The sequence below is a fragment of the Crassostrea angulata genome, chromosome 6 (genome assembly GCF_025612915.1).
Source record: "Crassostrea angulata isolate pt1a10 chromosome 6, ASM2561291v2, whole genome shotgun sequence".
NCBI lineage: Eukaryota > Metazoa > Mollusca > Bivalvia > Ostreida > Ostreidae > Magallana > Magallana angulata.
Window position 1 is genome coordinate 47006880 of NC_069116.1, and position 15484 is coordinate 47022363.

The following is a 15484-nucleotide window of genomic DNA, read 5'->3' on the forward strand; positions in this document are numbered from 1 at the left end:
TAAAATTAATTGTACATCTTTAGGCAAGTATTTGTTAATAAAATACGAAATACTGTTTTCCAGTACAATATGCAGCATTTTACAATATAAATTTATGATTTATAATTTTTATAAACTTAAAAACAGGACATTTAATATATATATATATAATATATATCTTAAAACTATGAAAATATTTTGTTGGTTCAGCTATTGATTATTGTATACAGTAGAAACATTAATGATTCATTTTTCTGTTTTTTAACAGAGAAGTCATCGAGGTCTTATTCACTCACGTGAGAATGTTTGTATGACAGTGCTTCTTATATATATATATATATATATATATCATAACGGAAATTATACAGAAATTGGTTAAAGGACATGCGGTAAATAGATAACGTATGTTTATTTAGGTTCATGGAGAAATGTGTTATTAAGTCCAGTGATGAGCCTGTTGATGCCGGGTCAGAAATCTAAATAAAACGCTTCTACTGACCACGGTGCGTCAGATCATTAGTATGCACTTAAGGTAGCTCCATACTCGTAAAATTCTCTGAGGAAAGTTGAAAAACCGAACTGATTTCGACTTAATAGACTTAACTGTCATCAATTGTTAGAAAAAATATACATGTCATCACACTTTTTGAGATGCCAGATAAACATAAACTAAAGCGTATTTTAGCATTAGAAAAATGCATTTTTTTCTGTTAAAAGTAAAATCTTGTAGGCAGAAATTTGTTTTTCTTGTTTAAATTTAATGTCAACTTTATCAGAAAACTAAAATTACAAAAATATTTTAAAATTAATCTTTGGAATAAGAAAAACTATAGCATTTAGACATACAACTGAGAGGAAAGTCAGAAAAAGAGTTATTTCCCCTTTGCATAGATAAAATATATAAAAATTTGGAAATTTAGTATAAAATTAAGTGCGAAAATATCTTTAACCTACCAATAATTCTAATTACATCCATGTGATTATATTCACATAAAATAAATAAAACTATCTTGCACAATTTTTAAAGAATTCAAAGTTTTACAAAAAAGTGTGACGTCACAGAACACTGGGTCTACTTTAATCGCATTTACTTATAAGGTCCGGAGATCGGAGGTAGTGTCCGTGCGTATAAAAAGGAGGTGCGGGGAAAGCGGCTCTCCAGTAGTCAACTGGAAGCTGTCTTTTGCCTCCTCTTTTTATACAGGTAAGATCATAGTAAGATACTTGCGCGGTTTTAATAAAAGTTAACAAAAATGATTCAGAAGGTTCAAGTAAATATAATATCTTATTTTCAGAGTTTTTGTAATCAATGTTTATTGTTATTAATTATACATTATATTATATTGTGGAATTTGATTGGAATGTTTTATTAGTAAACTTGAATAAAAGAAGTAGTCAACTGGAAGCTGTCTTTTGCCTCCTCTTTTTATACAGGGAAAGGGCTACTCCCCAGGTTGAGGAGGAGAGAATTCTGGGTTATATAACGTGGCACAGACAACGCCAGGAGTCTGGTCAAGGACGAATAAGATCCCGAGGATCAAATTAACGGAAATATCGTATTAAGCAAAATCCTAGTACGATATATATATTACAGTGAGAACACAATTTTGAAACTGTTTTCTAAGAAAATACATGTAATGCAATAAAACAATTAAAATATTTTCTCAGGCCAGGCTTTTCGTTAACAATTGCCCATAAATGGATTGGCTTTAATTTACAATGTATATTTCTATATACTGACATTTCATGAGTCGAAAAACGATTGTTTTAATTTTGTTTCTTCTTCAATAAAAACATTCTTGAATACTGGTTTTAAAAACATAGTTTTTTGTAAACACTATCTGCATATACATCAGGGGTTCGTAACATAAAGCATGCTAAGATTTTGACTTAAGTATGGTCATAAGTAGGACTTAGGCGGATCTTAGGACCTACTTAAGTCTTGCTTAAGTATGTTTTAAACCGTAACATAAAACAAACTTAGCAATGTCTTAGCTAAGTCATCCTTATGTTAAAAAGTAAAACCAATATTTTCATTTCTTTTGTCGAATATCAATGCATTGGTAATAAAATTATTGTCTTATGTTAATAGCTTGTTTATTCTTGATATCTTTGATATTAGATGGGGTAGATGTTAATGTGCAGACACAATTCAAGATGGCATGAATATACATACATATGTACCTAATTTTTTTTTAAAAGCTCAAAGCAATGGATCTTAGGTAATGTATTCAGTCTATTGTTGTTACTTGTTTGTTTTGACGAATATTTACTTGTCGTTTTCGAAGGCTGCCTGTGGCGTAATATGGCGATGCCGTTAGAACTTGATAGAATAATATACTCAGTAGTGAATTTCTTTTAATGTATTGTTATTCATCTTATCTCACCGATACGGCAATTCACATACTCTGAGTATACTTTCATCGTGAAGTCGATATACATTGTAATGAAATGAGACAATCGTCGTCTATAAAATCGCAAAAGTTTTGTCCTTTTTAAATTTCACAAGTTTCGCAGTTTTCATAAATAGTTATTTCTTCTTAACTGACCATTACGTGTTGACAACCTATTCAGCAGCCCAGTTGCATACAATATGAAAAATTTTACAGTTCATTACGACCGTTAAAATCTATAACAATTAAATCAAAACATTTATATTGGTGAACATTAAGATACTGATTTTGTGTAAATATGCGATCAATACACTGTATTCAAATGCTAAACTGAGATAATAAACAAAAGAAATTCTAAATGTATGAAACCAATACTTAAGACATACTTAAGTCACCTCTACCGGCCGCCTAAGTTTTGGGTAAATTGTCCTAGCTAAGCACTCTTCTAGTTACAGACTTAAGTCTAAGAATGTACATAAGTCCTACTTAAGCACTGTCTTAGACTTAAGTACCCTTTATGTTACGAGCCCCAGAAGAATAGACAAATCATACACAATTGCTGTCTTATGAATAATCTAAGGAACAATGTATTTTTCTGGAACATCTTCGGAAGATAAAAAGATATACACTTTATTATGAATTGTGATTTTGTCCGCTCTTATTAGTCTACCGAGAGAGAAATAGGAGACGGCTTATGTCTATATATTCTTTCACTGATCACAGACCGAGATTCGATGCATAGGTGTGAGTATTTTGAGAGTCCTTGAACAATTCTTGAGAAATGGCACTGGGTATAATTCAGTTGGTACTGGTCCTTTTTAGTAAGATCAGTCCAAAGTTCACATGAATAAAGAGAAGATGAAAGAACGGCTCTTTTTCCAAATATTTTCTGATACAACTAGGTTGATTTTGGAATCATTTACGCCAACAGGATGAAGTGAATGAATTTCACTTGCATGTGTGCAAGCTCGTTCTACAAGTCGATCACCTTTAAGATTAGCCTGCACTAAACAGCCAGCAAAAAATAAAATCATTGCAATTGGTTATTTATAACATTGCTAAAAAGTTTTACATCAAGTTTTAGTAAAATATGTGAATGACTGTTTGTTGAAAATAATAAAAGCACTTTTATCTGGATTGTAACGTGGTCTCTATTTATAAGCATATAAATCCACAACATATAATGATTCTTGAAGAGATCGAGCCGAGTTGCTTATTAATAGTGTATCGTCGTCAAGCAGCATAAAATAACCATGCATTCTGTTTAGTTCCCCTTTCTGTGGATGTAGAAAAGAAGATTATCTAAGATTAAATATTGCTTACTTGGTTCTTCCCACGTGACTCTGCAGGGGATGGAATGGTACAAATTTCACAAAATATATTTTTTTCCCTAGAGATGCTTCAAACCAAAAACAGTAACAATTAGTATTGTAGTTTTCATGAGGAAGTTAAAATTGTTTACAGAAGATGCACGACAATGGACGAAGACCAATGGCAATAAGTCACATAAGTGACTTTGGCGACATAAAAGCTTGCATGAATTCATAAATACGCATTATTTCCCTTTTATCTCCGACTAGCGCCATATTAGTTGCCGATGTCTATTGTTACGCCCACATCCCTACATCCGGGCTGCATTCAAGATCGTAGCAGCTAGCCTAGCCGCTAGGTAGTAGATATCTAGGTCCAATGAACGGACTAGGTCTTAGATTTGAAGTTGGAAATATTCAACTAAAGACTAATTACATCGACACAATTTGTTAATTTCAAGAGAAAATATACATGTTTAAATTCATTACAACTTAAAGGATGAACCAATCATCACTTAGTAAATAGATTTCATGTTTGTTACAAAGTGGTAGCTAAGGTGGCCATCTAGAATTTGATGCTAAGCATTAAAATTTAGGTTACGAATATCTACGTAGTGGCTAGGCTAGCATACCGTTAAACTACGTAGCCCTTCGTAGCAGCTACGATTTTGAACGCAGCCGAGGGCACTATTCATGTTTCATCGCATTCAGGTATTCTATTCAACCGAACACTTTTTATTGCATGGACGGAAAGATTGAAGAAACGCTTTTTGAACAAAAATAATGTGACACCACCGCACTGGAAAGGAGAATCCAATGAAAGACGAAACAAAACAGACTGACATCAAGGCACAAATAATGAAATATTTCCAAAACCCTCGATTAAGTACTACGCTCTCCTATGTTGAACTGTTTTACTATCGCACATACGCAAACAACATACTGTAGCAGATTTCACAGTTACAGCATCGGCTTTAGATAACAAAGTGTTTTGTAAAAACTGATAAAACGATGTTATGTTGAAAATTGCTTGGATTTATTATCACTTATCTACTGTCTAATGTGGTGTGGCTGTGTATACAATAAGATGCAGACGTTATGCTTTCTAAATGAACGACACCCGTGTTCGATGTGAATGGAAAGTAAGGCAGCAAATCATTATTTGTACGATAATGCGGATACATTGGTAATCCTTTCATAAAATAAACCATTTTTGATGTTATATTCATTGTTGTTTCTTTTATTTCTTTATACAAATACATGTATAAGTATGATGTGTAGTTCCTGAATTTAGAAGTCCATGCATCCCAAATGCCCCGATCAGAAACCAACCCACCGTAACTTTCTTAGCCGGTATATATATATATACCCAGTGGCAGTTCAGAAGCGATCGAATCTATTATGGCGATTATTATAAATTTATTTATTAAATTAGACTTTGATCCGTGCGTGCACGGATTGACATTGCATATGATATCGGACATTTACGAAATAGATACATCGATACACGTATTGTTGACATTTACATAACCAAGCTTTAAGCCTACAATAATGCTATTGATTTCACTACCCTCTGCTTCGTTCGAATAATCTGTGTTTCACCACAGTTAAAATGCCTCCCATATACCCATAATATAGCAAAAAATTATAGAATAGCTCTGAAACGATTTTAGAGAAAATTAATGAAGCTGCATTAAAAATAACATTCAAATTATTCATAACAAACCATTTGAAGGCTGTGAATACCTTTCATTTAAAATTCAATTCATATTAAAGAAGAATTCAACACTTTTTCACCAACGTACACGTATTTTTCTTTGCAACAGAGACAATACATGGAACGCATTCGTTTTTTACTCGCTTCAAATTTACACACCACGTTGACATTTGAAACTTTCGGGATTTTTCATATTAAATTCACTGATTTAGAGCTATCTCTCGTTCTTTCTTTGATGAACAGAAAATGTACCGAATATTCAATGGAAATTCACACGTATTTGTATCATCGTTTCTGAGTTTATTCATGCAAATGTGATATTGTGGAAACATAAAGAGCCTCCAGTGATTTAGCGTGAATGTAATGCGCATGCGCAAGATGGTAAAAAAAAATCAAGATGATTTCCGGATTAAAAAAAAGAAATGTAGATTATAAATAAGTGAAGCTTGATTGAAGAAAAATAAATATTCTGCACTGTATTGAGGTGAATCCTTTAAATTCTGAGATAAAAAGTCAGGGCTATACATACATGTATACGTAATACAACGTACAAATTTAGTGGTTAAAAGCAGAGGGCTAGAGTCGGTGGAATCTCTGATAATCTTAAGACTTTCACGTTTTCGTTGGAAACACATGCAAATGGTCCACGTATTGTAGTCCTTTTTTAAAGGACAGCAACTTGTTTCATCTTTTTTCTACCACAGGCATGCCGTCGCACGTGCACAGAAAGGAAAAAAAAACTAGATTGAAATAATACTCAGACTGGAAATGTTGAGGAACCATAAAAAGGGTCACTATTTCTTATTTACTGCATGAAATTATGTAGTATCTGAATGAAAATGCTATTATATTTTTAAAGAAACGTAGAATTTAGAAATAAAGTACATAAAATTGATATTTCTTGTGCATTTTCAAAAAACAATAACTTTAGTCGAATTGCATTAAAAATAAACTTATAATTCCGCTTTTGCGGAACGAATATATTTTTAAGTATCTATACAAGTAAGATGCTTTTGTGTTTAATAATTCTTAATAGAAATTCTAAACTTCCTTATAAAAAAGGATATTTCTAAAAAGAGTAATCTTCTCGCAAATAAGACCTGTCTGTGTCATGTGGAGATGATTAATTTTGTTGATTCTCATTGGCTCTTTTTCATTCATCAAAAACATAAAAATAAATTGTAACTAAAAGGAAAATAATTATAAGTATATAACTTTGATTACTTTCATGGATGATGGAATGCAATGGAGAACATCCTTGATATTGCGACAAATGTGATATGACAGGGAAAATGTTAACTCAAAAGTTATGGGAAAATATATATATCAAGTTTGAAAGTGTCAAATGCGCAAGAACCAGGCGCTTTGAACATTTGTCTACGCCCGCACAAAGATAACACTTGAGTTGAAATATTTTCATAAAGTTTCTAAATACTTGGAATGTTTATTAAGAATAAATACAACAGTTCGATTTAAAATGTACACATGTTTAGAAGTTGGAAATCCAACAACTATATATAAAACGAAGTCATTTCCTTTATACCAACATGTAATAAATTGCTTTATTAAATTTGACCTTTACGAACACTTAAAGGTTTAAATATGGTGATTATACGTTTGCTAAATATGCATTTAAAAAGGTTTTTAAAAAATACTGAACATATCGCTGTTCCTTAAAATTTTATTGACGAAAGATTTTATAAGGATTCTTTGTTCTATCCTTCGACCTGTAAAATGGATTTTCCGGCGCTCCGTCTGAAGATCAAGAAGATTATCTAGATTTGATGTAACCTTGACAGTTTTTGAAGAAACAGAGGAAACTAATCAATATTTAAATCCTGCTAACAAATAAATATTCTGATATACTTTTGGTATTTTGTTTCTAAATTTCACGACAATCATATTATATGTCATGATTGGGATTTTGAACACTGGTGCGAAAATGCACCCCTACAACCGCCATAATAACTTGGGACTTGTTTTAAGAAAATACCTAATATTTGTCATACATGTAATACCGTCTTTCCTCTCGCGACATTGATTATTAATACAACCTATTAGCAACTAACGAATCCTCATCACGTACTGGTCTGCACGTCCCTCGTACCCGATTCCACATATCCTGTCGCATGGCAGTGTCACGGATGCAGAACAGAATGCAGTTAGCAAAGTCCTGCGCAATGTCTCCAAAGCTTTGGATATGAAGGAGAACCATATCGAAGGTATCTGGAGAGTTGCTGGAATTTTTGCCGATGGCGTACAAAAAGCGGATAGTTTCTGAGAATAATGATGACAAAGAAGATCATAATATACAAGTCGTCCTCCTCCTTCAGGTGATATATGCTGTCTCATTTCTGTAAGAGTAGCGCGACGCTACTGGCACTGTACCAGTTATCGGCTAAAATTTAACGTTTTCTTTTCGTAATTCCTTATTTCTTGATATTTTTCGATAAAACTTGACATACTTTAAAAAGTGAACTCCTTATTTATCAATCTGTTAGTTTATATCATTATTTAGAACCCAAAACATCTTTTTTTGTGCTTTTTAGCGCGCCCCAAATTTGCCGAGTTTTTACGATTTACTGTACCAGTTATCGGCTTCGTGATAATAACATAGTAAAATCCGTGTTCATGTCGATTTTATACTCTGCTAAATGTAGTTTGAATTATGCCCCTTGTGGGGTCAGACTTAAGTAGTCGGGGTCATGATACATTATAAACAAAACTCATAAAATTATTCGTTTATTATCAGATGGTAATACACCAAATCGTAGACTATTCAAAGCATAATTATGCAATCAGGCGTTCAACTGCGCTACGATTCTGTCGGAAATTTGTGAATTCTTTTGTTTATACATGTTAAATGTATTGATTTTATATGTGAAATCAAAGAAGGGATATAATAACGTATCACACAGAGGTAATATTCTATTTTTAACTTATTACGTCACTTCCCCCACTGCTGAAAATGCAAAGATGTAAACTCAGCGGTAAACAATGATCGTTTAAGCTCATGTATACAACATATTCAAGAAAGTTTTCAAGCAAACTTACTTTTCTTTATTCGAAAAAGACGACTGAAGTAAAAAATCTTGGATTGTTGCGTGCTTTAAACCCGAACTCTCAGTTTAGCCGATAACTGGTCTTAGCCGATAACTGGTACAGTACCAGTATAGTTAAGTACGACAGTAGCCTCTTCTGGTTTTTGGCCACCGTGACTAGACAATATGTAATTTGTTTGCAATTTTTTCAAAGAGTGATAGCACATATCATTATCTATAATACCATTGATACGTCGAAAAAAGTTGAAAGTCCAAACTATAAGATATTGTTTTTATCCATTTTACATTCATAAAGGAATTCTAATAAGTCTTAAGATAATTCACTGTAAAGGTGTACTATCTAGTCGCGCCAACCAGAAAGTACAGGAAATATTATCTTTGACTTCACACAAAACAATAATTTATCATAAATTCAAACAAAGTTGTTTGCAATTTTTACCTGTTCGAACACATTTAACAATATTAAAAATTACCTTTGCGCGCAACTTTGTAGTCAGAAGGCAAACACCGTGAAATATATACAGCTGACTTATCGCGTTGCACTTTTCGACATGACATCATAAATTTGACCCATTTTATGTGTAGAGAGAGGCAGATCAATTAATTTTTTCTACATGGGTAAATGCATTTCATAAGTAAACGGAGCATAACATACAAAAAATTTATATACCATTAAATTTTATTTATAATGCTTGTTTTAATCCAACCTCTTATATTATTTTGTACAAAATGTACTAATTTTTTTAAAGAGCATTTAATATACAAGTTAGATGTGTTTGACATTTAGAAGCTTATATAAGTCTATCTTTAACAAGAGCATACACTTAACAAATCATTATTAACTTCTGTATAAAGGGAAGTTTAATTTATGAAAAAGTGCTTATTCTTTGACGAAATTTGAAGGATGAACTAATAAATACATAAAATGTTAAATAGGGATAACACTGTTATAAAAAGTGGCATAATTTATGCCTTTTCAATAAAAATCAAATTTATATTATATTATGATAACTTTATATAAATATTGTGTTTCAATAGATACAACGCTTTATGAATGTCGTTAATGTATTAAAAGTACACGTTAACAGTGCTGCTAAGCTATATTCTTTTACTCCAGAGGTTACTTTAAGTTAGAAGGTAAAATATATTTCTGTTTCTTTGGTTACAAAAATATCTTCTAAATAAATAGTAGCACAAATATTTGAAAATATTGATAAGTAGCTAACTGGCAATGGAATTCTAACAATGACTATTTTGTTTTACACAAAATATAATTTTTTCTATATAATAATAAACATGTAAATCTTTATTATTTGTATTAAGATGTAAACTCGCATGCTGTTGGTTTCAAATACAGAGAAGTAAAATGGGAACTTTGGAAGAAGAAACACAATTCATAATGGATGTGAATCAAATAAATTTTAATTCAAAAGTAGTCATCATATCTTCCTTTAATACTAGTACGTCATATATATCAAAGAATAAATCTTGTTTAACAAAAGAAGTTATCAGTTTTAATATTACATGGAAGTAGATCAATATCTAAAGATATAATTATAACTTGTTTCCCTATCACGCGATTTAAATATACACATTCCTCGTGTACCCGGAAATTATGATATAATCAAGCCTGTTCATTGTATCTTGCGGCATTTTCTACACTCTGTTCATTGTTGAGAGTTTCACCTTGTTTGTAAGTATCAATTCTATTTAGCATATACATGTATTATATTTATTGTGTGGAATTGATGATCAGCAAATATTTATGTTTTCTCATGCTGCACAACCTCACCGCAGCTCCGTTTTTGCTGTCTGATAAATAAACTCAACACTTGTGCATGATGAAATATGTCATTTATTAAAAATGACGAAAGTAAAGAAAAATATAAACAACATAGTAGGGGATCAGACCCAAAACTGTTCACACAAAATGTTAAATAAGTTATCAATATGCTGATCCCCTTAAAATACAGAAAAACAATATTTTTTTCAAAATTATATATAATATATACAAAACCAGCAAAAAGATGGCACCTCAAAAATAAAATATGCCATATGCAAATTAACAATATTTTGTACATGTATGCAACTTTCGAATATTGGAGTGGTGAAACAGGGATGGTTGTGGGTGTATCAAAACATTACTCGTGCTAACACTCTCAGAGATGAAGACAGAATGACCCTACTCTCACTGGTCAGATACTGACCGCATCAAACCACGTGACCATATCGTTTAATTTGATTGGCTATTAAATTCAATTTGGGGAGAATGACACCATGGAATTTTTAACAATTACATAATAGGTCACTGGGAGGTTTTTAGAGTAGGAATTTGGGCTAAAAATAGACGTGGACAGTGACCACTGCAGGGAAATTACATAATATGGCCAACGACCTCTACAAGGCCTGGGAAAGAAATGCAACTTATCTAATCAAACATAAACATGAAAAATGCAATAAATAAGCAAATAAAATTATAGCATTCAACACATAAATACAATTATTAACATAATTGTTGTTTTATGTTTTCTCATGCTGCACAACCTCACCGCAGCTCCGTTTTTGCTGTCTGATAAATAAACTCAACACTTGTGCATGATGAAATATGTCATTTATTAAAAATGACGAAAGTAAAGAAAAATATAAACAACATAGTAGGGGATCAGACCCAAAACTGTTCACACAAAATGTTAAATAAGTTATCAATATGCTGATCCCCTTAAAATACAGAAAAACAATATTTTGTTCAAAATTATATACAATATATACAAAACCAGCAAAAAGATGGCACCTCAAAAATAAAATATGCCACCTAATGTGAATTGCATAATGACAATTGGCAATTCCATTGTGCCATAAATACAATTATAAACATAATTGTTGTTTATCTAGTGCTTTATGTCACACATGTGGTGTATTATATTCTACCCGTGTTATAGACTTTTTCTTCATTTCATGTACACAAGTGATATCAATGCTTTATCAAATAGTTTTGACCGGAAGTATTTGTTACAACCCTCGTGACCTAGATTTTAAAGAATTACCCGAATACGCAAGTTTATGTTTATTGTCTTTGACTGTATATTCATTTGACAACTCTACCATTTGTTGGTTTTCTATGAGACTAAAGTTCACATCAATATTTAAGTAACCAGTTTGTTTTATCAAGGTGGATTTTTTGTTAAGTACAGGTACAGATAAAAATGGCACTGGATGTCATTGATAATAATATAGCCTTTAACCTTAACTATGTCATAGATTTTTTGTTACGTAACTTGCTCGACATTGCAAAATCATGGATACTGATCTGCAGTCGTACTTTTTTAAGTAGTTAAAAAAGGTCAAAAGAATCAAAGTGAATGTAGATTAAAAAAGGAGGGGGAAAAAATTAACGGATTTTTTTCTAATCATATTCACACCCTCCTTTTTTTAAATACATGTATTCATCCAAATGTAATTGTTTAAGTACATGTATATAAATATTAAGATAAGAGATGAACAAGCATTTAAAAAATAAATATGAAGAAAATATGGATAATGGATGCCTAATTACATATATCTATATCATTTCATTTATCATTATTGAAGTTGAATTGCAACATGATAATAATCTAGCATTAAGTGAAATAGCATCACTACTCATGGATAGAAATGTAGACAGATCCCAACTCAGAAACCCCTGGCTCTATCATAAAGCTGACAGAAAGATAATCATAATACACTGCCTATGTCAGAATCCTATGGACAGAGGACCTCTCACTGCTCAAGCTCAGACTGAACCTTTATCTTTTTACTTATTGATTCATGAATAAAAAAGAAAATTAAGAGCACTGATGGTTTCAATCTCTGTATGTAATAATCTAAATGGTATATGTACTGTAAGTATGCAAGCAAGTTGTTGGATCAAAAGTTGTAGGATCCTAAATCTTCAATGATTTATTTCAATACTTTTTCATTTGATTTTGTGCAAGAGAGCAGGCTTTATGACCTTAAATTTTCTATGATAACCTTTTGTTAGGAAAGGATCTATTGCAAATAAAAATTGAATTGACATATGGGACCGGTATTGGTTTCTGTCTTTACAAAATACATATCGATTTCCGTTTCACTTCTTGATTTTAGGCCATGCACAGTAAACTCTTAATTAGGTTCAAGTTCTAATTATGTATAGTGATTGAAAAAAGTTTCACGTTCCTTGTCCGAGCAGTAAATTCTCATATCCGAAATTCTGGCTAGGGTATTGCACCCATGCTACATCCAATTATTTGTAAAATCTCGCTTACAATAGGTACACTAAATTAAGACCCCTGATGAAGCTTACTCTACCGCCGAAACACCCTACAACTACCATTATAACTACATGTATCTCTTCAGTATTATTATGATGCAACAACCAGGTGTTGTTTAGAGTGTCGGGTCCTAGCATCTCCATATCAAGTCTGGTTGATTGATGTTGTTTATTTTTAACATGAGAGCAATTTAGACATACCGTATCCAGATGTCGGAGATATAATCTTCCTCCGCAGATGCGTATTAGAAAACAATTACATCGAATTTGACGGAAAATACTACGATCAAATCAGAAGGTGTAGCATGGGTGCAATACATTCGCCAGAAATTTGGGATATGAGACTGTACGAAATTACTTGATACATAGACTCTTAATTTCAATATTCTAACAAAATACTATTTCACGGAAGATTCAGAGATGATGGATTTATCATTTTTGAAGGATCAAAAGAAGAAATCCTTAAGTTTTTTTTTTACATCAGTAACAACTGTCAAAAGCATTTTAAATGCACATTTGAAATTTCTCAAACATCTGTAAATTTTTCTAATGGTCTACCAGGGCCTGAGATATAGCATTTGTCAAAAACTGGATATCAAATCCTTCATCAAACTAATATAATTCTTAATATCTTCATAGAAATAGCGCACACAATACATCAGTATTGTGAAAAGGTTTCATGAAAGGAGAATGTATCAGGCATTTGAGAAACACAAACGATCAATCAACCCTCAATATAAATATACATGACTTCAAAGGACATTTATCAAAGAGAGGTTACTCTGAAAATGTAATAAATTCAATCAATAAATCTCAGAAAGGAAAGAAAATTCTTTCTGAGTAAAAAAAAAAAAAGAAAATTCAAAACTCAAACATCCACACGTCATGATTACTTTATTGAATCCCCGCGTCAACGAATTAAAAAACGTATACCGAAGTACTGGAACATCTTGAGTCGGATTCAACTTGCAAAAAGCTATTTGACACTGAACCTATCATTGCATACAGCAACATACTTACAATTCAATAGGTACACTAAATTTGGACCCCTCATGAGGCTTACTTTACCGCCGAAACACTTACCACTATAACTACATGTATCTCTTCAGTATTATTATGATGCAACAATCAGGTATTGTTTAAAGTGTCGGGTCCTAGTATTTCAATATCAAGTCTGGTTGATTGATGTTGTTTATTTTTAACAATAATTGAGAAATCTTTTTATAAATAAACTTTTTTACATATGCGTTATTTTCCTATTTTATATTTAAGAATGTTTAAATGGCTTTGGGAATGACTGCGTTTCTCCGTGTAGTTATCCGAGCTATGGACACAAATGTCAAACTGAATGCAACTGTCCCAAAACAAAATGCAATCACATCAAAGAGAGAAAAAGAGAGAGATTAATAAAAATTTCTTCTATCTAATTTACTATACATATATACTAGCAGCCGTCATTATTCGAAAAATACCTTCTTCAGATTCATTGAAAAATTTCATAGGGCAAACGATTGATACTATTTACTTTATATTACCCCAAAACATCTCGCAAATATAATCCGTCTATGTCAATAAGGAAGGACGAGCTTCATTTTCTTTGCTATTGCAACAAAATGGATTTTGGGTATGGGGAAATGTTAATTATATTGTAATTGAAAGTTATGAGAAAAACAAATATCACAAGTTTAAAGGTGACGTGTGCAAGAACCAGGCGTTTTCAAACATTTTGTAATTATCCTTTGTCCTCTTATGTACATTTATAGCTAAATATGCGGTATCCAGCGTATGCGCAAATAATGACCACTAATTCACAGAAACAATAAAAGTTTTTCCGCTACTACCCCTACTAACCAAAGTTAATTCAGTGCTTGCACAGAGAAGACCACTAAGTATCGTAATATGTAGTTCGTTATTATTTCACAGTTTTATTCTTCTCCCCGAATTTTTTGTTGTTAAATACGACGGACAATTCGTTTAAGGACCAGTACATTATAACTGAAGAAGTAAAACAAGCTAAGGAATTGGACAGAATTCTAAGTTCGGGCGCTATCTAGCATCGGAAGATGGCATATGACGCTGACCATGCACATGCTGACTCTAACCGCATTACGGATCACGAGTTGGTGTACTATAAAAGTGTACATCAGGCTTCTATGCCTAAATATAGCGGAATTTCCACGTTTTCTGTTTCATTGCCACCAAATCCAATCGTCTCGCACCTCGGAGGCAGGGTCAGGGTGTAATTTAATCCGCCCGCCATTATCGCCATGTCTGGCACAGGGCTCGCCAATCCGATGGTAAAGACATTTCGTTGCACGTAGTATTGTTTATGCAACTCCTGTGTCTTGCATTGCATCGGCTCCTTCTGCAGTACAAGTTTCATCTTCTTTTTCCGTTCGAGGCAAAGCGTATCCGGACAATCGCAACTTCTCGGGCCTTTCCGGCAAGCTCGGAAAAACACATCGAATGTATTAACATCACTGGATGTTAGAATTTTATACAAAATGGAGTCGCTTCCCATTAAAATAAGCATCGGCTAGACAGTCTTGTATGTCGCTTCTGTGCTATATTATAGTGTAAATCGTTTACTTAAATGAAGTATAGCTCACATCTCAACAGATCGTAAAATGTGTTCTATTTCTTTCAAGTTTTACAAAAAGGGGGGTTGTCATGGACGCCAAGGTAATACATTCGAGGTGTTTTTCCGAGCTTGCCGGAAAGGCCCGAGAAGCTGC